The sequence below is a fragment of the Plectropomus leopardus genome, chromosome 7 (genome assembly GCF_008729295.1).
Source record: "Plectropomus leopardus isolate mb chromosome 7, YSFRI_Pleo_2.0, whole genome shotgun sequence".
In the NCBI taxonomy this organism is placed as follows: domain Eukaryota; kingdom Metazoa; phylum Chordata; class Actinopteri; order Perciformes; family Serranidae; genus Plectropomus; species Plectropomus leopardus.
The window spans coordinates 14,140,838-14,168,007 of NC_056469.1; the positions used below are offsets into that span (position 1 = coordinate 14,140,838).

Consider the following 27,170-nt stretch of genomic DNA (forward strand, 5'->3'; position numbering starts at 1 on the left):
ACACCAATTGATAGACTTAGTGATAAAATGAAAAATGCATGGTTAGCCAAACATGGAGACAAACAGCGAGACGGGCCAGAAGCCAGATGAACAGATAATGATACATGCAAGGTTACAGTCACACAAACACACACACACACACAAAAAAAAAAAAAAAAAAACCTCATATGGACAAACTGGTCAAGCTGGCCAGACAGGCTGAGTTTGCTTTGCCTCTGGGAATGATCAAGGGTAAGCTGAGATGCACAGTGATTTGTCTTATTAATGTTGCGCTGTCTAGGTCATAAAAACTACTTCATTCTCACAACTCATGCAAGAGTAATGCTTTCCTTGTGATTTTATATTATCATCTCATCCCCAGATGCACCATTGATCATTTGTGCGTCTAGGAAAGGTGAATAATAAGTGAAGGTTTTTGTGTTTAAAAATTCAACAAAACATTAAACTGTACAGTCCACACCTTCCATGCATTGTAGGTATAGCACAGGTATGAAGTGAATATAAAAGTAATGCTGGGGTTAATATTTCATTTGCAAGATCACTTATATTTTTTATAAGGTTGTGTCAAGTGCACCACAAAAGCCATCCATCTAGCAAGTAATTTCATCTCACATTCAGCCTTCAAGTCTGTGTGGGACTATTTTCAAAGCCGCACCTGCCCACCACACAGTTCTAATAAAACTCGGCCCCATCCCACAGGGCATAAGACACATAACATTATGGATGTTTTTAATCTAGAGAAATGCTAACACAGATACTCCGCTGTTTACTAAGCAACCTTCATAGGAATGATTAGATGCCTATAAAAGTTTAAAAAAAAACAAAAAACACCTTCCACCAGCATGAGGAATTGAAACTAAATATTGATAAAAATCATTATGCATCATGTATCCATTTCTCTGAAAGTTCATGCTGTTTGCAATGTGCAATAAATACAAACCAGATGTTAGACCATTATGATTCAGTGCAGCATTGTTAGTTTAAGTGTTATCATAATGAAACCATCTATATACAATAAAAGTAATCAGATTTGGATGCATGCAGTTTATGGAAGGCAGTGCATGACCCATTAATCTTAATATATCAGTAATGATATAAAATTCCATACAGAACTCATTCAAAGATGATCATACTGACTGCACGCTCCCACCTACACGAGAGTTAATACATACGCCTTCACCTGCAACATTTGTTTTGGGTCTCGCAGGACCCATGGACTCAATATCTCCTTGCAGCACTCTAATTTCTACCAGCTGGGTGAAATCATTCCACTGGTTAATCCTTAAAATTATTGACACAAGTCATTTTATATTAGAAACAACAAACAATACAAATAACAATGCAAACTGATTGGCAGGTTTGTATGTTTGCAGTTGAAAGCCAAAAAAGTCTGTGTTCTGACATAAAGTGAAGAAAACAAACTTTTGAGGCAGCATACTTGCATACGATGGGTTTAAACAAAGAAAGAATATACATCAGTTTTAAAAACTATTTTTTAAAAAAGATATTTTTGGCAGGTATATGGATGAGCAAAGGTTGTGTTAGGGGTGTTTATGTTTTAGATTTTATTTTGTAACACTGGGGGATAATTGTATTGTAAATATTTGGATTGCAAATAAAGCTGGGATAGTTGTTTACTTATTTAATGTGGTGGTAGGTAAACTGGGGATGGTTGTGTGGGTTGTTTGTGATACATTTTATTTCTTTTTTTTGGTTCGAAATAAAGTCTTTCATTCATATGAAGTCAATGGAAAAACACGATTATTGGCCCATATAGAAAAAAAATCACACTATCCCTTGGGCTTTACCATTCTGCTATATTAACATATGGAGATGTTATAGAGCAAGAGAGAGGCTGGAGGACATGCACTGTTTGAGTATTTTCCTATGAAGAGTAATGCATCAAAATTCATACATACCCTACATAATCATGAGCCATTAATTAGTGTATAACCCACGTATTTGGGAAGACTGTGATCACATGACCAATGCAATGACGAGATTAAAAAAGGAAGTGCTCCCCTCAAGGAGACAAATTGGGCTGGTGGATGGGTCGCATAACACAGGATTCCCTTCAGGATTTTCCCAAAGAGACTGGTGTTCAGAACCATGTGAACTTTGCATTGCATCATTTTAAGATACGTTTTCACCATGTTTCTTTTCCTGAACCCAAATACAGTAAATTCACTAGCCTAAACCTACGTAACTTTACCCTCAGTAAGCCACTTCATTTGTGGGGTACTAATTCATACGATGTCATTTGACCTGTGTGTGCATTTTCATAGGTTATCATACAAACCATTGTTTGAGGATACGTTGTCTGAGCAAAGTCAAACCCTGAGCTAAGCACAAATACACACACAAGGATAGTGCATATATTGCTAGCTAGCTTCTGTCAGTTGGGACATTTTATCTGCAGTTTGGGAGAAATAAATACAAACGGTCCAGCGTGTGAATGATTTTAAACTCCATAATCCTCTGATAATTTTCAGTCTAATTTTACACTTCATTTAAACTGGCCTTGACTATGTGTATGGTTGTATTCATCCACTGTGTGTGTGTGTGTTTGGCTCCATTTCTACAAATCAAATACTGCTTTTTGCATTCTTTCTGCCTTTTATGTGCACTAAAGGTCTACAACGGTTCCCAGTGTGCTTGCATGTGCAAAGGTTTCTCCATCCTCAAAGTCTTTTTGTTTTATTCTGCATGTCTGCTTTTATCCGATTCCATTCACATTACGGTTATTATTATTATTTTCCACATTGCACATACTTTGTGCACAGCTGCTCCACCTAAACAGAAATGATTTGAAATCAAACTAGAGCGCCAGTGCAAGATAAGCACAGGACATGGAGAACTGTACAGTGGCTACTAGAGCACTGTTATCTGTGTATTCATGTGCATCTGAGCCAGACTATAATAGTGCATTATTACAATGTGGTGTGACAATCCAATCTGATGGCAGTAAAAAAAAACTCCACCCAGTCACACTGGGAGTGGAAAGATTTCATGCAAACGCCTTCTCGCTTGCTAAACCAGGCGAGGGGGAAACGACGCGTTGCACAATGGCTCTGTTGTATTATTAGCCCCTCAGAGGAAGTTACAATTGTCGGATCAGACTCCCCCCCAAAAAAAAGAGTAGAGTAAGTCTGGGAAAATATCAGCTTCCTGTCCATGACTTCAGGGGGTTAGCCTGAGTAAGTGTTTGCCTCTGCCTTTCTGCCTTTCTCATGCTTCGCACACTTTCTGACCCTGTTTCTCTCTCTCTCACTCCACAGTTATTTGGCCAGCTCCTTGTTTACTCAGATCAGACTTGTCAGGGAAAGCCAAGTGCGTTTAAACAAACACACGCACGCACACACAGACACACGGAGATCAAAATTAGCATCAAGGCACCACAACACATCACTGCTAAAACACCAACTGCACTAGTATCATTACCACCGGAGAATATTGCTGTAATTTATGCTGACATAAATAAATCATTCAAATCTGTGTGTGAGTGTGTGCACATGGGAGAGGACTAGAGAGGAAGGCTGTGAAGGAGTGATAGTGAAAAGAGAGACAGACTGTACTTCATTTATTATCATTATTATTTGCTCTAATGGTCTGCCTTGGTTTCCCAGGAGCTCTTCTTAGCCTCCAACGCTCAATGGGAGCAACAACTCAGAAATAAGAGCGAGAGAGAGGAAATACCAGGACATCTCCTTCCAACTAATCTGGTTGGTAGCCAGCCTGTATCTCCCCCAGGCAGCACACACTGTCTGTCTGACCTCGACTGAACTCAACTCAACTGCAACTGTAGTCTCTGCTGATGATGTGGAGCTGAAAGAGAGGGGGTTTGAAGAGAGCTAAAGAGAGCAACGCCGTGAGAGAGAGAGAGAGAGAGGAGGGGGAGCAGGAGAAACGAACTCCTTTTACATGTTCCTAATGAAGAGACAAAACCCAAGTCAGCCCCTTCATTTCACTGCTGTAAAGAAAGTTTGTTAAAATTGATACAATTAGAAGGGTTAAAATGAGTCAGTAGTCAAAAAACAATTAAATTACACATTTGCTAGAAAGCTGTTATCATACACTACATTACACTACATACAGCCTAAAACAAAATCATGTAAATGCTTGAATAAGAACATATTTTAGAAGCAGCCGCATCATAACGACCTGATCAGTGATAAAACCTAGTCATGGAAACATGCTAACATAATAAATAAGCTGTAAATTTCAATACTGCGATAAATAAATGTATCCACTTCCTTGCTGAGAGTTAGATGAGAGAAATGATTCCAAACTCGTATGTTGAAGATGAAGCTACAGCCAGTCACCAATTAGCTTAGCTTAGCATAAAGGCTGCAAAAAAAAAGGAAACACTAGCCCACCTACCGCCTCACTAAATAACACATTATAGCTAATTTTACCCCTTTTTTTCCAGTCTGCTAAGCTAAACTGGCCAGCTGCTAGCAGTAGCTTCATGTTTAGCTATGTTCAAATTACACAGCAACAGGCTACAAGTCATTTTGTAGCATGTCACTGAGGACAGGTGTGACATGCTACAAACAAAAGATGAGTGAGTCTCAACCTTTTTTAGCACTGCAAATACATTTTGGAGCGTCAACCAATCATATATTTTTGTTGCTAGCTGTGGTAGTTGTATTTTTGTATTATCATTAATATTATTATTTTCATTTGTTTATTTATTTTATTGATTATTATTATTATCATTATTAATTTTTATTACCGTTTGTTTCTGTTGTAATGTAATGTTATGTTGTCTTGGACCACAGGAAGACTCGCTTGTTGCCTAAGCGTCAGCTCCTTCTAATAAACAATAAATAATAAACTTCTACAGTGACTCAGCGATAATGTAGCTGATCACGCTGTAGCTGCGTCATTAGTAGTGTGAATACAACTTTGGTGTTATTGCTCTTCTAATCCACCTCTTGTGAAGAAAGCAAATAAGAACAATTCTCTTAATTTCAAACATATTTGAAATCTCATTTGTATATTTATGATTGAGGCATATTTTAATGAATAGCTGGCTGTCATTTTCTCAGTTGGTATTCTAGCTAACAAAATTAGCCCTGCTTTGTCATCATTTTCGAGATGAGAAAGTACACATGTGCTTCTGATTGTTTTTCTTTTTCGGTTACTGAACTTAAAGTTGCTTTGGCAACAGATTTCTTAAATCCTTAACATTCCGAAAAAAGTTGAATTACAAAAAGACAGAAAAGTAAACAGAAAAAAGATGGATGGGGAGACAGAGTGGGAGATTCGTATGCATGAGGAAAATAAACAGAGAGGAACAACAAGAGTTGAAATCCACAGTTAGGGAAGGAAAAAACTGGAGCACAGAGTGATGCAAAGGCAAAGAGAGAGAAGGAAACATGAAAGAAGAGGGAGAGTGGGTGTTCACAAGTGTAAGACATAGTAAGGGAAATGATGGAGTTGGCGCCAGAGAGCAAAGGTAGAGAAGGGGAGTGATGAGTTTGGAAGGAGAGTTCAGCAAAGGCCCTGGATCCAATCAACAAACTGTTTTTGATTCTGTTTTTCATTTCACCTAAAATAATGTTTCAATGGTCCCTTGCTCATAGCTAAGCACCAACCCTGCTCTTTGAATGGGTAGTTGTTTTGAGCAGAACACTTCTCTGTGGCCCCAGATGAACTGTGCAAACTGTCTGCAGCAGAGGCTCAGAGAACCACGCATTGCTGGATTACCTAACCTTATTTATCTCCTATGAAGAATTATTCAGACTTTTAGAGATGCAGTTTAAAGCTAGACACTTCATGTTTAACACTGACCGAAAACTCAAAGCTGACAAAAGAAAATCATTTTTTGTTTGGTGAATAATAAAGCACATTACTTATGAATTGAGAAATCGATGTTATTTCTCCATTGAAAGTTTAGTAACAAATATTGGTTGACTGAGGTTAGACAAGATGGACATGACATCATAAGAGAAAACAAAACCAAAGGTAATAAATCGAATCATAATACCTTCGTGAGTTTTTCTATGCACAAAATGTTGTTAAGCGTTACTACAGGACACATAAACTGTACATTAAAGCAGATCATTTGTCACATCTATTTTCCTTAAAACTTGGTGAAATCAGTGTTTATTGCCAATTCTGCAGATGTACTTGTCTGCAGACAATTCATAAAAATAAGATATATAACTATAACAAATTAGAATTAACATTTTGGCTCAGTACACAGTAATTCTCAAAAGAAGTAAAGTAACATAACATGACATACATCAACAGCATAGTGTGCCACACATACAAGAACACTACGTTGTTATTAAAATAACTCAGTCTACTATTGGTTTCACACGGGACACAAATTGATCATTGGTTGGAGCATCAAAAAATGCAGCCAGTTCTCATACGCTAAAGGACGTCTTTATATCTGATGCTGGGGGGCCTCTGACCAAGTGTTGGTATTTGACGAATTGGGAGTAAGACCAGAGTGTGATCTCGAGCGATACTGAGAAGATATGTCGATTTAGAACAGCCACGATAGCAGCATGTTATCTATAGCACTCACCATTGTTGTTTTTATTCCACACTGGTTCTGGCGAACTGCATTAAAACAGCTTAACCACAGCACTGGTCCTGCCCACGGTGCTGATAAGCTAATCACATGCCCTTGTGGCACTCTTTTTTTCTATTTTAACTGAGAAACTACCGTTTCGTGTCAAGATGGCAGATGAATCAGTTAGTTCGAACTTGGTGAAGTGTACAGATTTAAAAGTCTGGATTCGAAAGATGCAAAGGAATAAAAATAGGGAGCAGTATGTTATTTTCTTTGCATCACTCCTTTCCTTAGGAGATACAATTTCGAACCCTGAAAATGTTTCTCAAACTTTTTAAAAGTTGATTTGAACAAGCCCACTTTTTGATGACTTAGTGTTGATTTTGGGGTAGAATTGTCCTTCAATGCTTTAAAATAATCCCATGGGACACTGATATAAAAGTTGGGTGGTATATTGGTAGAAGCCACCATAAATATAGGATATGTTACCACAACATAGTATGACAGAATTTTCTCAGTCCACAGTAATTCTCATAAGACATAAAATATTGATTAGGACTGATATAGAGTATGTGAGTGGTACAAAAAACAGAGAGAGTGAGTTCTACTGTGTGAGGTCTCAGTAGTAGCACTGTTTACAAGAACTGAGCAAGAGGCACATGAAAAACAAACCGCATAGACAACTGTACTGTATACAGTACTGTATGGTCACGTTTCATTACATGTACATACAGCTGTGCCTGACAGGCACAGTCACATCAAATGCAAACAGTGGAACAAGCATATGTGTAAAATTCCTCTGAGACAAACTTATTTTTCAGAGGCCGACCAAAAATACTCAGCAGCAGCTGAGTGTGCACATTTCCTGCAAACACATAAACAAGCACACAAATAACTGTCTGTCACAAACACAAATGTGAAGTTTCTCAAAAACACAAAGTCGTAAATACACATGAAGCCTAAAACATATCTCAGAACAAAATGTGCATGAATCACACTCTTCATAAACTCATACATATATGCATAAGGGTTCTCACATGCACACACGTGCAGTGCGGCTGTCTGCCTCCCACATGCAGTGTTTGTGACGCATAGGAAAAGTCATTAGACCCGCACTTCCTCTCCAAACAGAAGAGAAAGAAGAAAAGACTGCCTTACATGAAACACACAGGAAATGTGTGGGTGACTGCCTGTATGTGAGTTTGTGTCCGTATGTGGATTTTTGCACAGGCACATGTGTGTCCCCTGGTCTGAAGTCCTGCCCGTAGGGCTGGTGGCCAGTGTCTTGTAATTGTTTGCCTTTAATTGCTTTCATTGACAAGACTACAACTCCAATTACAGCCAATTAGAACACACAGCTGAGGGTTGAGTTGATCTTGTGGCTTCAGCATGTGTCCAAAACATTTCCTAATTTGCAGATTTAGCCTTAACTGAACAATATAATTCTGCAAAAGTGTGCAGCAAAGGTGGATAGAGAGTAAGATAATTCTGCATTTCTGTTTGGATAAGTTAATTACTGTAACAGCACCCAGATTCCCCTTAAAATAATCAGAGATTCTGAGCTTTTTTACAAAACACACAACACTGATCTTTTAATCAGTGTGCTGGATCATGCTGGATGTGTTTTTTTTTTAAAATAAGGCCAGGAAATGTATAACCTCTTTACTCATATCAAGCTTCAACTGACTGTACAAGTTTCATTTCTCCCTTCACAAAGGTACAAACAGTTAGAGCTTCTGCTTTTTTAGGAACTTAAGGTTCTAATTGTGTAACTAAAGGGGTGACATATAAGGGTGTGTGCATGTGTTTTTGTCATTGTATATAGGAGCTATAATTTTACATAACATCCAGACCAGCACTTCCTTGTGTTTCTGACTGTGCATGGGCACATGCTTATCTGCATCATCAGTCAACATTAACAGTCTGTGCAACTTTGTGTGTTACTGTATATGAATGCAATGTCTGTGTGTGTCTGTGTATGTGTGCGTGTGTATACGCGCATTCATCTCCTAATTGGCCAAAAGTTAATAGAAATAAATGATTAACTGCAGCAGTGTGCGAAAATGAGACAAAGAGTCAGGGGGGACCAAAGGAACGGAAATAGGAACTCACAGAAATCCAAAGCAACAAAAACAGGAAGAGAGCAAAAGATAGAGAGAGGCAGAGGGTGAAACCTGGGGTTTGGACATCTGCTGAAGCTTCAGGAAACTCAATCACTTCATGGCTGAATTTGGAAGTCTTACCTGTGTGCACTAAATCATGCCAACATACAATATATACACACACACACACACACACACACACACACACACACACACACACACACACACACACACACACACACACACACACGTTGAGAAGAAAACGCAGACAGGTGAAGGACAGTTTTTCTGACTTCCATGCAGAATTACTCCTCCTCACACACACACAAACACATGCACACACGGATTAATTTGGACACAGCGTCTCTTCCCTGCCTACCTCTGCCATGAACATCTGTCACCTCAGCAGGATCCAAACTGCTAATAAACATGCAAAGGCATGCTCACACACACACACACACACACACACACATACCCCATCTCTCTTTCCACACGATCTCTCTTTCTCTCTCAATGTGTCACACATACACACCTCCCTCACTCAAAATAGATGGCTAAATTTGGCCCAGTCTCCATGCGTTACTGGTTCAGTATTTTATCACTGTCTTTCTTAATATACACCTGCACCCACAGACACCTAGCGTAACTAAGACATCCTCATCTGTTATTTGTTTTGTTTTTTGTCACCTCTGGGAGACCGAACTATCCATGTTCATACTCATACTGATAATAAACAGCATTACGTTGTACTGAAAGAACTGAGACACCTGTTTCCCTGAAGATTCCCTGGGGTGTAACTTTCTATCTGCTAACAGCGAACTGTCGCTCAGGTGCTGTTTATTGGCACGTGAAAAGGGAAAAAAGGTTTGTGTGTGCAAAGTTCACTTCTGAATATTTAACACAGAATTGGAAATCCCCACACACAGCAGACACACAGAATAATGCAGGTGTTACTAACTGTAATCTTCAAATCATGAGCTTCAAGGTAAACTGTTTGCATTGCACTCTTTGAATGGACAGCTTTAGTGTTTTGGGTTATATAATTTCAAATAGGTTTGATGTATGATTGTGTGTCCTCTTGTTCTCTCCTGGTCTAAAGTTAATCTTTTATTTAAATACATGGCAACTGTGTGCTCCAGTCCTTGTGAAGTGGTGTTTTAAAATATGTAGGACCCTGAAACCTCTACTTTCTTTTTAAAGAGGATCCTGTGGTCAGGCATAATGAGGATAGAGTTCATTGCAAAGTGCAAACCAAAGAAACAAATAATAAACAGTTTAAAACTTTAAATCTTTAAAAACGTCTCTCAATTTCAACACTTAATTAACATTTTATGTGAAAACTAATCACTGATGTTGATTATGGATGATTATTTTTTAAACATTTAGAAAGTTTTCACTGTTTGGGCCCCTCAGGCTGCTCTCAAACTGTGGAAAAGTTTCATCCTCTTCACTTTCACAGTCAGACTTGGTTTTGTGGGTTTCATGAATTTAATTGGTCAACATTTCCTGTTTTTAACTGTAAACAACCTACACACAAGTGGTGTGAAAGTATCATTTTGAACTTTTTTTAGAACAGCTAAAATGTCATTGTCACAGCATATACTGCTGGTTGGATGCATATTGAAGGGGAAGTACCAGCAGAGGTAATGTTGCAATTTTCATCCTGTCAGTTACTTACTGAATAGTTTTACATCTTCCAGTTTAGTACAGACAGTAGCCGTCTGCCTGGCTTTTATATTTACACATTTACTTTATTTCCTCATGTTGGGATCTGGTTAAAAAAGAAAAATAAAAAAAAAACGTTCTTGTGTTTAATTAATGTGCTGTTGTTCATTATCAGGTTTAAAAAAACACAGCTAAATTATATGTATATTCATTTTTTTAAGCACTCTATATTACCATCTAATTACATCATAAATGCAGGGAACACGGTAGCTATAATTTAAAAGGTTATTAGCGTATATTGCCAGTAAAAAACACATTAGATTAGTGCCTTACCTTGGCAATCCAATTCCCCTGCACATTCCCATTGTAGAGGTCTGGAGCCAGCGAGGATTCCTCCAGTGTTAATTAAACCGTCTGTCTTGGAGAGAATTAAGGTCGTGATCTCCCAGACCTCACCACTCCCACACTCCCTGAGAAGAAGAGAGAAGAAAAGAGACTTAATGAAGGAATAAAAGGATGAAATGACTTAATGAACCGCCTAACGAGGCCTGTGGCCGTTTAATAAGGGCTTATTAAAGCTTAATTAGAGCAATAATCCAGCTTGTTTGGAGTCAGTCAGTGTTGACTTGTGGCTGATTGTGTTTTTATGGTAACTGCATAAACAAGGAAGCATTGTCATTCCACAGGAAGGAAGAAAAGTCCAACAGTGTGTGTTGGTGTTTAGGGATTCTGAAAATGTTGATGAAATGGTGACTTTTCAATCACACAGAAGTCCTGCAGTTATCATCTGGTCACATGATGAAATTTAATTGACATCCACTATCTAATGCAAATACTCTCCCATCTTCTCCTGAAAACTGAAACAACTAAACCCAAAGTAAATACCCAAAATACAAATATGGACGATAAACATGTTGCTCCATCAACTTCAAGATAACTCCATATGTCAGTACTCAAAATTCATACATTTCATGGCTGTGGTCGAAGACAGTCCAAAAATATAGTATACATGAGTGGCGCTATAACTCAAATTTGTGATGTAACCATGTTTGAAATTTCTGACACTGCTTCAAAGATGATGTTTGAAAGGTGTTGTACAGGCCAGTGTGAGCACCTAGGGGAACTTTCTGAGTATTGTAACTAATCACAATTTTGTGTACATAAAATCAAACCGCTCAGAAAACATGGTCTCCGTTGGTTCGTTTTTAAAAAGGCCCACCTAAAAAACTCAATGCCAGTGTGACAAGGAATTGAAGCCTATTATTATATAAGCCTATTATCTCTATCTATTATCTCAAAGCTACTGGGCCCCATTCACAAAAAGAGTAATTTTAGAACACAGGACTTTCTTGCTGCCTTGATCAAAAATATTCCAAATATAGCATACTTTAAAACTGAAATTGTTTATTTTTCAAGCGGGACTTTCTTTAAGCTGGCTGAAATATGTTCTGCTGCGGATTTCATCCACAGAAGTACATTACGTAGCTTTCTTTATGGGTAGACCTGGTCTACCAAAAATGCTAGCAAAGCAACAGAGAGCATTATCACACATGAACTCAAAGCACCAGGCGTGCAGTAGTTTCCCAGATCATGTTTTCATATCTGATGTGAGGAAGTTGCTTTATGGACTTTGGCAAATGAGTCACGTGGCTTATATAAAACTAATGATTCAGGGGACAGGCTCCTTTCCTCACTGATTCAAACACATCACACAATGTCTCCTCTATAGACGGCAGCATGATTCACACAAGTCAGAGACCGAGCTGCATTGTGCCTGAGAGCACATCTAAAGAGTGTGTAAGGTATACAGCACACTTGAGGCTTCAGATTTCTATTATTTAGACGGTGATGCCATCACCCCTCAGAGGACTGAGTCAACCTCACAGCATGTTTGTGTCCTACTTGTATGGGAATTCCAAGCTGCTCTCATTACTACAGCTCACCACTCGGTCTCAGTGATTCATTTTAAATCAGTGATTCAGATTTTTAATGCCCGCAGGCCTTTGTGTGGGGTTAGCATTATCCAGTGGTCCCAGTATTGAAAGGGGTTACTCAGCCTTCTTCCTGATCATGTGAGAATGCACCAGATGACCCCGTCAAACAATACATACAGAGCCACACAGTATGTTTATCCAATGTTGCCTCCAATGAATTAGATGATACATGTGGCCACCCTGCACTGTCTGAAAGAGAGGCAGTACATGCCTCAGTCTGTGTTCCCTCTAAAACCAAAGGTTTCCGTGGGTCAATGGATGCAGTGCAGGCAGAGATTTTTATTTCATCTTTTTTATTTTTATTACCCTCAGCAGCAGTTTGTAGAGTCTGTAATCGCAGGGTAGATAACTGATTAGTGGATCAGATCACTGAATGAGAAGAACATCTGAGAATGAAAGCAAACTTTTAGACTCACTGAATGAAAGGCTAAGTTTCACTTTCACTGTGCCTGCCGTTCTACTGCTCCATCTGTGCCTAAAGTACACTCTGTGCTCCGAGAATGGGGTGCAATTAATAAAAGAACAGTATATGTTTTCCCAAAGCACTGCTAATAAACGGTCCAACTCAAAAAATAGAAAACCAAAACAAGGAGGCAGATGTTTTAATTGTGGTGGGCCACCACAAATGACTGAATTTGCGGGACAACCTGGACCCAAATGATGAGGACTTCTAGATCAAGAGGATACTTTCTCAAACCAGCCAACCCATAAACCTAATAGGTATGATTCATTCTCTGAAGGCAGTCAGCATTTTGATCCAGCGCCAAAGCATTAGAAGCATTGAATATCATCAAAATTTACTAGAATATGGTGGGGCCTGGTTGGAAGGACTAGCCAGCAGCAAAAGGCAAAGTCAAGACTGAAAAGCTGATCCTCCTTGTGAATCAAGTTTCCAGACATACCTCTCTCTCCTTGCCCTAATGCCTTTCAAAAAACAAAAACATGGCTTGTGTATTAAGACAGAAGTGGGGGTCCCTCTCAGCCTCTTCCATATAGAGAGTTTCTGTGGAATCAGCATCTAGTGGTCATTAGTGGAGCTGCAGTAGGACTGAATTATCCAAATACTGAATGTTTACGAGTGGGTGAAAATGACTAAAACACCCATACATGAAAAAAAAAACAAAAAACAATACATCACACACTGATATACTGTAGACTTTATATGTGACTCATAAGCAGGCATTATATTTTCTGATTAATATGACTTCTACAGAATCCATAAAAGTGACAGGCATACAATAGATAGTCACTGTGGTAGCAATATGCATGTGGACACACACACACACACACACACACACACACATTAACCGATGCATATTACCAGAGCTACATCTAGCAAGATGACATCATCTAGCTGTCATCTCTGTGTGAAAACACACCACTTTGCTATAGTTGTGTGTGTTGCTGCATGCATGATTGTGTCTGTGGCATTTTGGGCATTTGGCTTTTTTTTCCTGTGGTACATAATCTACCACAAATACACACACACACACACACACACACACACTCTCTCTCTCTCTCTCTCTCTCTCTCTCTCTCTCTCTCCTTATGAAACCACTGACAGCTAACAAACACACACCTTTCTAGCACTGTGGTCATCATTTCCCACCATGCTGTCACTTTCAGGGTGCTAATCCACCAGAGTTCTGCACGCTACCATCTAAGTCAGTGAGAATTAGCCCAGCCAGTAGGATTCAACTCATTTTGCCTGCAGCACTTTTGGTTTTAGTTAAACACAGCTGAATGATTCCCTCAAGCACTTGTGGCAGATGAATCCTTGCTTCCAACTTTCACTAATTTACTTCCTCGAATCAAAACCATTTGGAGGGTGGAGGGGGCCTAGTACTCAGTATTTGGTTCCAAACATGATGGGTTCTAGCTTTTCAACCTTGAGCTCTCCAGTGTGGTTATGATTTTACAGATGCTTTCAACCCTCTTGTTGCCCCATTTTTAATATCAGTTTCAAGTTTTACACTGTGCTTCCAGTGTCTGGGAATTATGTCATTTAGCCCAAGGGCAGACTGTCACACTCCAGAGGGTTATTAACCGATTTTAGACCTTAGAACACTACACTTAGAACACTGCGCCGAGATGTGTGACAGCATTTCACGAGAAGGTTTGAACTCTTACAGTCACAGTTCATGGACTGTGTCTCTGGCAAGTCTGCTGCTCTGCTAAAACACTTCAATCCCCTTCATTTATTTCCAGAACGCCAAACAGCTGACGGTTCCTGCAGAAAGGCCAACGATTTCCATTGTTGTCATATATCTCTCCTCTTCCAGACATATGTCAATTTTATGTCAGAGGATTAGGGATGCCAGTTATTGTTCTGCAGCATGAGAATGATGTCAACTTTCCTTCAGGGCCTTTTCTGTGAGCTGTAGACGGCAAAGCAGCTGACAATTCCTGCAAAGATGCCAACACATCACATCATTTACAAAACTACTTCTCTGCTCTTCAGCTCTGTCAAGTTGTACCCTGGAGAGTTATGGAGGGGGAAAAAAGAGTGATGTCATCTTTCCAACAGGGCTCTAAATCTCTGAGTTATTATGCTGGTTTGCTGGGATCTGGAAGACGATGATGATGGTGGTGATGGTAGTGGTTAGAGCGGTGGTGATGATGATGGTGCTGGTCACTGTAGTGGTCATGGTGGTGATGACAATGATGATGTAACCTTCCCTAAAGCCTTTTCCTTTTTAGTTAAACAGCATGAGCAATTCATCACTTCTTTTTTTTTGTAGTTGAGGAAAAATCAGTGCTCACGTGACTTCAGCTGGTTTACCACTTTTAATCAAAAATACCTTGTTGAGTGGAGGAGGCACTGCTACTCCTAACGTCCTCAGTAATGTATCTATTAATATTAATATCATTAATGTATCATTCCCTGGAGGGGAAATTAAGTTTACTTTGAATTATAGCATGATGCTTCGGTCTTACAGTGTTCATCAGAAAGTCATATCCCCTTATCAAATTTCTAATATTTTTTTAAACACTCAAACTGGAGTGAAATGATTGCAATCTGATCAGGTAAAGAATTTACTGCGCTGATAATTTGGTCCCACATAATCTACTGACATATTATTACAATATAATCAATATAACTCAGTTTTCTCTGGGGATGCATAAATGAGTCATACTGTAATGGATGTAGAAATGTATTAATGCCCTCTGCAATATTACATCATAAGATAACAGATACAAAATATTATATACAATTAATTTTAGAGAGTTATTGAATCTGTGGCATTTTTTTACATAATTGCTTGATTAGAAAACAATTATAAAAAAATCAATGGAAATAATTAATTACAATTCCGCTTGTAAAACTGTGTAGCCTAGACATATTTTTGAAACATTTTGTCCAATTCCAAAGTGCATCATACGTCTACAGCCTTTTCCTCCGAATTCAGTTAAACCTCAATACCAGTAGCTAGTCTTCAGTTGCCATAGCTAAAATTGGATCCTATGGATAAAAAGTCCAAAAAAGGAGAAGTATCACAAGAAAACTGAGAATTTGTTTGCTTTCATCAACAACGCTTTAAGGTTAAAGTACCAGATAATCATAAATAGCAATCTCCTGGGCTAAAAAATGAAACCAATGCGAAAGTGCAACAAACTGCAATTCCTCTAATGGCCACTTGAGGCTTGCTCTAGAGGCAAAAATAACAGCAAAAATAAACATGTTTAAACATAAAAAAGTTTTGTTCTCTAAAGCCAATTTTCCCCATCATAAAACTACGGGGATTGACTTTTTTTTAGATATATCACCTGTTTAAGTTTTGTTAAAGCTTAAAGTCTCACATAATTAACGACGTTGCTACTTTGAGTGACGAGCTGTCTGCATATAGTGTCCTCGGCCTCCCAGTCAGATCCACCCCTCGCTCCTCCACAGCTCCACCTTCTCATCTAAATATGGCAACTTCTGACTCCAAAAAGAACAAGATGGGGACTGCCGAAAACGCCAAACTTGAGGCTTTAAAATGGAGTTCACAAAAAAATAGGTTATGTCACGGTAACTACATCAATTATTTTATACAGTCAATGGGTAAAACGTATTAATTATGCTCATTTAAACCTATTACTGAAAAAATGTTGATTGGGTAATTTAGAATGAATATGCTCTGGTTTATTTTAAGCCTCCAAAATATTTTGTGGCTCCAAGCAGATTTTTCTTTTTGGCCAAAAATGTTTCTTTTAATAGTGAAGGTTGGTGACCCCTGAGCTGAAACATTTCTCTTGTGACAGGCTATTTATCATTATTATCTGTTTAGTATGTCTTCTGTCATGATTTATGATGTGGTATTAATATACTGTATATTATGTTGTGTTATCTGTTTATTAAAACATAGCTCCTTTTGAAAGAGGAATTCTCTCTTCTGAAAGTTGAGCAAGAACATGTACCATCTCTCTCACGCACAATAGTGAGTTGACATGTTGAAAGAACTAAAATTATTAGGCTGATGCGTTATTACTGGAGTTGTTCTGAATAGAGCACATGTTTATGATGACTTCAAACTGCAGGCTCCAGTGCTAAAGAGGCAATCCATCCTTTATTGCCCTACTCAGCACTGATGAGACACTGCGCTCACTGTTTGTATTTCCATCAAAAGCAATTACTTCAACATGCTCAAGTTTCGAATGTGAGTCAATAACTGTGTATCATCATGAAGCCATGCTCCAGACTAACTGTAGCCATCATTGTTTCCATTGTTTTCAATCTTTTCTTTATTTTTAATTTTAACTTATTTCCAAAGATTCCCTGCTATTTTCCAGTTCCACCCCTGTGTGTTAGCTCTAAACTATAAATTATGTCACTCTGCCACTGGGCTTCTTGCTCATTATGGCTAAACTGATAACACATGCGTAAAGGCTCTAACTGTTAAAACATTTCAGCACTAAACAGCTGACTGTGCCAGAGCTTTTAAAGGGCTAGCACACGCAAAGAAATCAATTTGTAGCTAAAAATCAATTTCTTTAGCCACGTCGTAGTAAAAGACATCAATAGAGGCCAGAATGTCAGCATTGCTTTCATACTGTAAAATATGTTACCGTTGTATGGCTCAGAGGTTCAAAGCTCTTACTGGAATTCAAATCTAACACCCAGTCTGATTCAGATATTGGAGTCATCACCCCTGCTTTTGCACCTTTCCAAATGGTGCACAGAAAAGCCAAAACTGAGAGTCATACTTTCACAGTTTGTGGGCACTTTTATCTTTGTTTGTTTCCATTGCTTTTCGGTTGTTTTCAACAATCTCTCCTGTTTCCTACATTTTCCCAGTTACACCCTTGTGTGTTAAACTATATCTAGTTTTACACAGGGCATGATGTCATTCTGCCTGCGGGGCTTTCCCACATTCGTGGCTCAGCTGATAACACATATGGTGGAGAACTGTTAAAACACATGGGTGTGTAGCAGTTTTAAACTCCTAACCCATATCAACCTTCCCTGAGTAACACAGAGAGGAGGGGGTTTGGCAAAGAAAACACGTCCCTTTTTCCCCCACCAGCAACCATCAGCTTTAAAGCTCATCTAGATCGTGATTACCTTGGCTGAATAAAGTAACCCAGCCCATGTTGTTGCAGGCAGGCTACAGCTGTGCCTCTCTCCATAACCCCACCTCCCGCCCACCGCCAAAAAGACTTTTCATAACCATTCCCCTTACCTTGCTGATTTAAAGCTACACTTGAATAAATCTGCAGAAGTGCAGGGCCCTTTTAAAATGGTTAGAGTGAAGCTGTAGAATTTCACATGCTGTGGTGCCTGAGAGTTGTTTGACATCAGCGCAAGTTGCGGTCGCTCACTTGATCCACACTGCTGTACAAACCAAACACTACAGCAACAACCCAGTAAAAAGTCAGACGCTTTCACTCAGTTAATCTGTGCTGTGAGTCAGGGCAGTTTAAGTAGACTCTGCAGATACATACCAGGATAACATCTGACTCATGGAACTGGGCTTATGTGGTTCTGCAGCCTATTCTTATTTTGTCAAACACTGTAGAACTAAACACAGTATGAAGCCGAGTAAATGCAGTTTCATGCTACTGTTCAAAATGAATAAAAACTCATAGAGTTTAGTTGTATGTGGGGCAGGGAAGGCAACTGTAAAATGTGTCCCGCTGGGACACTCACAGGATAAGCTCAGCTGATATGGACCCTCGAGAGGAAGCTGGACTTGTTTATGAAGGAAATGACATCACTGGGCTTGAACCAGACAATGACCTCATGCTGACAAGATAATGGGGAAGAGGGAGAGAGAGAGAGAGAGAGAGAGAGAGAGAGAGAGAGAGAGAGAGAGAGAAAGAGAGAGAGAGGGAGGGAGGGAGAGAGAGAGAGAGAGAGAGAGAGAGAGAGAGAGGAGGAGAGGAGAGAGAGAGAGAGAGAGAGAGAGGGAGAGGGAGGGAGAGGGAGGGAGAGGGAGGGAGGGAGAGAGAGAGAGAGAGTTTGGTTGCAGGAATCACATGTACAAACAAAAGGTGGCTGAGTGCACCAAGGTTATTTTAAAAGTCCAGTGTGAAGGATTTAGGGGGATATATTGGCAAAATGGAATATAGTATGATAAATATGTTATCTTTAGTGTGTAACAACCTGAATTTTTTTTTAAATGTGTTGTGTTTTTGTTACCCTAGAGTGAGCTGTTTATATTTACAAAGGGACTGGCTCCTTGTGTACAGAGATTGTGATGCTGCACCACCGTGCTTCTACAGAGCCCGAGAACATTCTAAACAAACACTGGCACTTAAATGGCCATTCGCATTTTCATGTTTTTGTATTGCTGCCATATTTAGAACCCCCTAAACGACACGCAGCATTTCAAGCAGGTCCGTTTGTTCTGGAAAGACAGAAACCTCTGCGGATAATTTGACCCCCAGTGAAAACCTCCTGAACATCTGGATTTTAAGTTATTAAAGAGAAAAGGTGAGCATACAAGTGCAGGTGCTGGGCTCATGGTCCATCTCTGACATGCCAAACAACATTGAGGAACCACAGATTTGTAACACCAAACTACTTTATCCATGGCTTTTGCTGTTTTTAATCAGCTGTTTGCTGTTTGTTTTGGAGAGGAAGAGACCTAAGAAGAGAGAAGAGAGAGAGAGATAAGAAAAGGGGTCAGAAATAGGTTATGTTAAGTGTTAAGGCATGTTAAGTCATTGGAGACAATGCGTGCACACACAATTGCAGGTGCTGAACAAGTGGGTAGTCTGCACCATGCCGGAAAAGGTAGGAGAAACACTACATTATAACATAAAAACTGCTTTATTCAGTATTTTTACTGTTTTCATCACCTGAAGAGACCTCTGTGAATAATTCAGCTTCAACCCTCTAGCGATGAACAATGAAGGAATTCTAACCAGGAGAATTTCCAGTGTCAACCTGCAATCCCCACACAGCTAGTCGTCACTAAATCCCTCAAAATTTTGCACACTGCTCCTTTCAACTTCAAAGTTGAGCGCTTGATAAATGGCTGCTTAGTAACACTGGCTGATGTTAATTGGATAATGTCAGATTAATGGACTGTCTCTTAATTTGCTGCACCCAAACAAATGTTCAATGCAAAAATGTAGGCCACATTTTCTCAGACGTGAAGAATGTGAGGAATCTGTTGCACCACTTGCCTTGAGTGCAGCACATACTGCGCAGTCTCAAATGGAAATCTAAGTGGTGTTGAAGGATGAATTATGACTCAAGGACAGAGAAGTAGCTGTTTTCTCAACAAACATTGTACATTGCAAGAAATAATGTGACAGATGGTAACAATTTATTAGCACTGTTGGATACTGTACAACCTATGTGTGTCAAAGCCTCAGATCTCTGATTTTACTTGTGGATTGAATCGAGATAATGAGCACAGAAAGAAAGAGGAAAATATATTTTATTCAAATTTCAGAGTTTGAATAAGACCTGGTGAGGAATTTTAATGAATGTCAAAGGAGAACATTTAATTTTCTTGGACAACCTCGATTCCTGGGGGATTTCTGTAAACAAGATTTTCCAGTAAGTAAAAATTATTAAAAGATAAGCAACTTATTTCTGTTTCTGTATTGTACAAGTCTTCTTTTTTAATGTTGCTGTTCCAAGCCTATTCGCTCACACAAGGGACCATTACAACTTTCCAAAACAACATTCTGTTGCTCTGCACTTTCTATAAACTGCTCTGCGACGACCTCTAATTGTCCCGGGGATTGGGACAGCGTGATTGAAAATAAAAATCCTTCACGCCAAAAAAATGACTGGAGGGGGTTTGGAGGAGCTGTTGGACCTCCCAAGAGCAGAGCTGGACTGAAGCCCAAAAACAAAGCTTGCTGCTGGGTTAAGGATCTTAGAATATGCCCTGGATTATGGAGCCAGAACATGCCCAGGGACAGTGGTGGAAAACTAATACTGATTTTGGCTAAAGAGGAATACTGGGTTGTATAAGAGACAGTTTGTTCAGTGTTGTTCGGATAATGACAGTATTCAGGGGATAAAAATAATAGATTTTAACAGAGGGGGTTTACTGGTAGCCAACAGTTATAGTTTATAGTGCACACAGCTGTTTTTCCTGCATTTATCCATGAGTGGTAGGCTAACATAATTAGAAAAGATCACCACTGCTAAAAGAAAATCAGTGTTATGTGGTCCCTTTTCCGCTAGAATCGCCGCGGTGTTTTATAAATCAGATATTTAAATGTGTAGCACAGTAGCTGGCAGAGTGTTCAAAAGTTTAAATAAAGCACGGAGGATGTTGAAAAAGATTCGGGTACTGTGGAAGATTTACATTGGATAAATTATGACGTGTAATAAGTGTAAATCACAATAACAGCACAAAGACGGTTCCAGTGAAATACACCTTAAGTGAAAATGAGGATATAAATTCAAATAATTGCCATAATATGTTAAATCTCATCAAAAGGGCCAAAGACCTAAACATTGTACAGTACTGAGCAAATTGCTTTCAGTAACTTTTAATGAAATCCTCAATCTTTAATTATAGTCAGACTGTATATATAGACTGCACCGCAGTCATGACCTTTAAAGCATGCGGTGTGAGAATAAAACACACTGGACTGTTGGCGAAAAAATGATGGCAAAAAAGGACGACCTGTAACTTACTGAAGCACCAAAACACACATTCAGTAAGAAGCTGCTATATGTGCATGTGTGTGCAATGTATTCTCATACAACAGTTTGTATGATATGCTTCAAATTGGTGCCTTACAAATGAAGTTGTGTTAAGTTTTATATCAAAATACACCTATCACATTTTCCAGAGAACATATAACTCAACTGGATGCATTTTAATCAACACAATGGGAAAATATTAATTAATGTAAATGCAATATGATATTAAACACATTAATAAAATGCTTTCCACCATACTGCACAATCTTGCATGGGATATCCACTTGTAATGACAAAGCATAATCTTTTTTTTTTATGGTTATGTTTGGGTGCTCACAGATATGGATTAAGGTTGGTTAAGGGAAGATAACGCTTTTTATTTCATGGAGAGGGAGTCTACAGTTACTTGGAGCAAGAGACACTAAGTTTAATTTATTAAGTTTCAACCAAAACCATATTTTTTGACATATATAACCAATATCCATTTGTTGCCTAAACCTATGACCACATGCTGAACTCAGGGAGCAAACCCATCTCTGGTGTCAAAGTCCAGTGTTTTGGATGTTCCATCCTAACCACCTCCAAGACTTCCGAACATAAATGTTGTGCCTCATTCAAACGAACAAACACTTTCTCTCTTATCACCACAATATGGTTGGCAAAACAAATTAGTATGAATGTAATTTCTAGGAGACCTTTCATAATGAGTGGGGCTTAAAAATTACTGAGATATTGGTTTTCCTAAACACTCAGCTTGTTTGAATAACAGTGCAGTCATGTTTACAGGAGATGGTAGGAGATAGAAAGCAAATACCTTTGGGTTATAAGATTTCATTATATTAATGGTCACAATGGGGATGAGCAGTAAATACAACGTTCTTATAGTCAGGCGCTAGCAAGTAACCGGAGGTTGAGGCAGGTTCAGGGTAGTGGATTAAAAGTAATAAGTGCAAGATTCAATCAATCAATCATCATTATGCATTGCACATCACATCATTTATCATAGTATGAGGGTATCTAAGGGTGGGTTTATAAATGTTTCAGCTGATATATATTCACACAAATATACAGCGTATTTCGAATGAAAATATCCTCAAAGGCCTGTCAAGGATTATCTCTCCAGGTCTACTAGCAAAGACGAAGAGGGAGTTAATTTACACAAACAGAACGGTCCCATCTGGCCTGATTAACATACTACATTGCTAATGCTAACTTTTAATGGTGTGATCATCTCACACGCTCATTTTCACTGAATGCTTAATGAAAAATTAGCATATTAGAACAACATATTGTTACTCACTAGCCCAGGGTCCCGATGCAAGGGGGTGTCAGATTCCATTTTTGTCTTAAGATGCAGTTTGAACAGTGAATGGTAGTGTTCCTTCAGACACACCGGGAAAAAAAAAAGAAAATGTAAAAGCATGTGGCATGTGTCCATGGACAAGAATGTAATTTGATTTATTACATGTTTGACATAATTGTCAAAGTCAATCAATCCAGTGATGCATTGCAGATGTGTGTTTGGATGTGCATTCGGATTAAACACAACATTATGAATGTATATCCAGGTGGGTTAATTGAATTCACTCTTTGCAGTCTGTTCAAGGGTATAATCTTGTATAATATAATTTTCAAAACTGCATCACTTTTGCTCTCCCATACATAAATTTTTTTTCAAAATTCGAAGAACTATTTTAATGTCTGTTAAAGCAAAGAACTTTCCAGGAAAAGTATGATGTGAGATTTGATATCTAATCATTGAAATGCATGCAGCACAGACTGCAGTCTCACTGATCCGCCCCTTACACACCCACCCGCCCCTCCGCACACACACTGTAACACTGTCCTCTGCAGAATCTGTCGCACTAATAAGTCACAGCATCTCTTCATGCAAGGAAGAGGAAACATAAAATAAAAATGCAAACGCTGGCAACAGCCTTTTAATGTTGCTATAAATCACGAAGGACCATCAAAGGTAGCTGGTAGCTGTAGTGAAACAACTCCCTCTGTTAGCACAGACACATACTAACACACACACAAAGGACAGACAGAGAGACTACACAGATAGACAGATAGATAGATAGCAATTTAGAAAGAAAGAAAGAAAGAAAGAAAGAAGTGGGTGTATACAATTATTGATATTGAACTGTATGCATTACAAACCAAACATTTGGAAAATTAAACTGAAAATACAGCTTAAATTATTAAATATAAATTAAATATTTCTCAGTGCCACTGAGCTCAACAAGGCAGCCCGCATATCGCAACTGATAACATGCCGTCTGTCCCTCCTTCCCCCAAAACAAAACATACTACTCAGTGACACACACTGGGCAACATGCTACACTAGCTCATTGCAAGGTGGTTAGTAACACCATTACCATTACCATTACCAGACCATAACCTGCAGGTCTGGCATCTGGAGTCTTAAATTCACTTTGTATTATTAAGGTCAATAGCAAGAGAGTGGCAGATTAAGAATCAACAGTATGTCACATTCGCTACACGACAGAAGGTTACATCAATGGGAATACCTCAAACATGTGAACTCATTTATGCAGACGACACCCAACTGTGTCAATAGGTGAAACTAGGAGAAAACAAGAGGCAACAACTATTCACCATGGCAACTGGTAACCTTACATTTATAGCTGCAGATATTATATAACTGAGCCCTATTGCAATATTCCTTCACGAATGTATTTTAGCCTGCTTTGTACAAACAAAACAAAAAAAATCCAAAAAGTTAAAAAAAGTTTCAGTTTTAATACACTAAAAAAACGATGACATTTCTCAGATTTGTTTCTTTTGTTTGTATTTGCATATATCCACTATGCTACATTTTAAAAGGAACTGTTTTTGTTTTACAACACTTTATGATGTTCCTTTTAATAAATCAAAAAATTTAAATTAAAATACATTTCTCTGGCATTTCTCATTTTCACGTACCGTGACACCTCTGTCAGATTTTTCATCTCTGTGTCGTATCGAGTCAAACAGTGAATTTTGTGAATCATTACATCCTTAATACAGACAGATAGACAGAGACACATATATAAATTAATTCCTAGTGGATGCATTCATATTGCATGTTACCTCAGCTATTTATTGAAATTCCTTGAAAGTAACACTACGCATGGTCAAGTTACTAAGAGCTTTGATGAGTATTTGTGGCCACAGACCACCATAGGAGCTGATCATAACTCTGGCTATCAAAGCAAAAACAGGCTTTCTTTTCAGCCCCGAGAAAGAGAGTGAGAGAGAGATAGGAGAGTAGAAGACAGGTGGGGAGAAGGGGAGAGGAGGAGGAGGGAGCCAGCATATTTCACCTCCATTCACCTGCTGACATGGCCTCTCAAAGAAGCCTTTCATTAGACCTTCAGAACAGTCAGCTTAGTCTGTCCGATGTCGTCAATTTAGCTGTCATATTACACTGGCTCACTCTCTGCTCTTTCATCTAGGGGGGATTTTTCATCTCATGATTTTCATACGGGAGGATTGGCAAAAGAGGTGCATGTGCAAAGAATCCTCAGAAGTCGAACCATCTAATACATCAGTTAAGTGATTTAAAGCTCCCATGGTTAACCTGCGCGCACCTGAATCTACCATGGCAGAAAAAGTGCATAAGGAAGTAACACCTTAAAAGAGAGTCTTTCAGCTATTCATCACTTTAAAAAGGATGTCTCTGCATTACTTCAGCTTTTAGGCATATTTGATCTAATATAATCTGTTACTCTTGGCAAAACAGCTTAAAACACCTCTGCAGGCAGTGTTTCCTTCAATGTGTTCCAGGGCTTAAAATGGGCCGTGACCCACATTTTATTCAAATATTCTAAGCACTTTTGAGTTTGGTTATTTTTTTCAGGTTTGGATTGACATAGAGCTAAACAGCCAAGGTTCATTACAGTTTTGAACAGACTCCTTTTTTGGATCTGGGTGGAGCTAGGCTCAATCTTTCTCTGCTGAGTCGAGCTTTGCTGCAGATATGTGGTTCACATATGGGATCTCAATGGGTCCTTTCAGAAGGTGATAATTTAGTCTGCCAACACCTCTTCTTAATCATTAACTTTAGGGAAAGTTAGCCAGGCAAGCTTATTTTTTTCCACATAGTTGTGCAGTGAGAGGAATGCTCCATGCATACACGGACACAGGGAGAGGGAGAGGGAGAGGGAGAGGGAGAGAGAGACTCAAAGCTCTCACCTTAAAATAGAGCACATCAATAGCATTCTAATGTTGATGTAAGACTTGAGAGGATTGGCTGGATTCACTTTCCACAGCACAAGCTCAAACTACCCTCCGGTCTCTCTAAAAAGTGTTTAAGGCCACCCACAGATCATATAGAGACTCTCTATACACTCAACAGCTACAGAGTGGTGTCAGCAAACTCTAATACCATCCTGCTGCCTCGCTCTTTCACTCTGTCTAGTTAAGAAGACCATCGTAGCTTTAATTACATTTAGTCATGTTAAGATTATAGCGTAAATAATAAGCACACACAACAAAACCACCCATAGACACTTCAACTCTCAGGATTTGCAACACAGATACCTCTTTTTCCTTTTTCTTAACTTATTAGCCGGACCTCAGTTTTCCAAGAGTTGCCACCTGTGACCAATTTCAACCCAGAATATCGCCAAAAGGCAATGAGTGTGAATCTATGACTGTGTTCTTTTATTTTTTTTTTCCAAAACTGAGCAGACCTGGTAATCCAGAGACACCATAAAACTCTTCAGCCCTGCTGTTTTTACTGAGCTCTGCTTTGCACAAATATCAAAGGTTCTCGCTTCACCAACTGAATATCTTTGTATACAGGAGCACAGCTGACACTGAGGAGCAAAGAAACAGCCATCCGATTGTATAGCATTGTCAGTCCAACAAACAAATGTATACAATATTGCAGAGTTACAGTAGGGGGAACTGGGGATGGTTGTTACATTTTTGACAATTCCTTCTATATTGTAGGGCTCTTTTGAACCAGTGCATTCAGAATGTGATACAAACTATTTACAGGTGTCCGCCATTATATGGTGTGGACAACACATTCTCCTTTCAAGTCGTCACATGTCAGTGGACTTTCCCATCTACATATTATGCTTTAGGTATCCTCTTGCATCTGTTGTTGACAGTACAGGATGCCGCAACCAACACCGGAATGTCAACAAAAGCACATGGTTAGGATTAGGCAATGCAAGCACGTGGTTAGGTCTGGAAAGCAACATCATGGTTTGGCTCTACATTCACATGGGAAGTAAGCACTATCCACTACCCCTCCAACCCGCCTTATAGGGACCTTCCGGCTCCTTATAATATGTCGTTACGGGCAGCATTTCAACCTGACTCCATTAAACAGTGTATCATGCAGCCGTGACAGATACCGTCTAGCCGTGGTATCAACTAACACTGAGCGTCTGTGAATAATACTGCGGCACCAGGTGCTGTCCAGCTGACCGGCAGCAAAACACAACACCATGAAAGGTTATGTCCAGCTGGGTTACAAACTGACGCAGCCAAAAGGCATATCATACTGCCATGAAGGTTGGGTTTTGGCGTTGGTATCTTAGGCTGAAATCCATGACAAAGCGCGGTATTTGGCAAATTCAGAATTTTAAAAAACAGGCTGGGGTAGCTGTTATCTCTGTTACACAAACAAAAGTCTCAAACACAAAGAGGGAAATGTTACAACTAGACCCCATAGTCTGAGTTAGTTTTAATACAGCCTGGGGTGAAATATGACAATAAAATAACCATTAGGACAAAAACTTGAAAACTCATGTATTTGA

At 39.1% G+C, this 27,170-nt stretch overlaps 1 long non-coding RNA gene across 1 annotated transcript in view; it reads right to left on the reverse strand.

Moving 5' to 3' along the window:
* The window catches only part of LOC121946053, a 126,840-nt gene that overhangs the window by 46,715 nt on the left and 52,955 nt on the right, over positions 1-27,170 (reverse strand). The window contains exon 3 of the long non-coding RNA XR_006105988.1: positions 10,630-10,766. This is a non-coding gene — a long non-coding RNA (uncharacterized LOC121946053). The remainder of the gene's footprint in view (positions 1-10,629; positions 10,767-27,170) is intronic.